Consider the following 498-nt stretch of genomic DNA (forward strand, 5'->3'; position numbering starts at 1 on the left):
CCGCCACCACGCCCAGCTAATTTTTTGTATTTTTAGTAGAGACGGGGTTTCACCGTGTTAGCCAGGAGGGTCTCGATCTCCTGACGTCATGATCCACCCACGTTGGCCTCCCAAAGCGCTGGGATTACAGGCATGAGCCACCGTGCCCGGCCTAGAAATCATTTTCTTAAAAAAGAGGATTAATAAAAGCTATACATACTTAGTCTCCTTTTTCTCTCAGCTTCTGTAGAAAACATAAAATTAAAGTAATTATTATAACAATTTATTGTTGGGCTTGTAACATTTATAGATGTGATAGTTATAACAACAACTAATATTCCGCAAAAAGGAGGGAAAGGGAAAAATGCTATATAGGAGTCATGTTTCTTTTTTTTTTTTTTTTTTTTTTTTGAGACGGAGTCTCACTCTGTCGCCCGGGCTGGAGTGCAGTGGTGCACGGTCCCTGCTCATTGCAAGCTCTGCCTCCCGAGTTTGTGCCATTCTCCTGCCTCAGCCTCC

The sequence above is a fragment of the Colobus angolensis genome, unplaced genomic scaffold, assembly GCF_000951035.1.
Source record: "Colobus angolensis palliatus isolate OR3802 unplaced genomic scaffold, Cang.pa_1.0 Scaffold267, whole genome shotgun sequence".
NCBI classification, from domain to species: Eukaryota; Metazoa; Chordata; class Mammalia; order Primates; family Cercopithecidae; genus Colobus; species Colobus angolensis.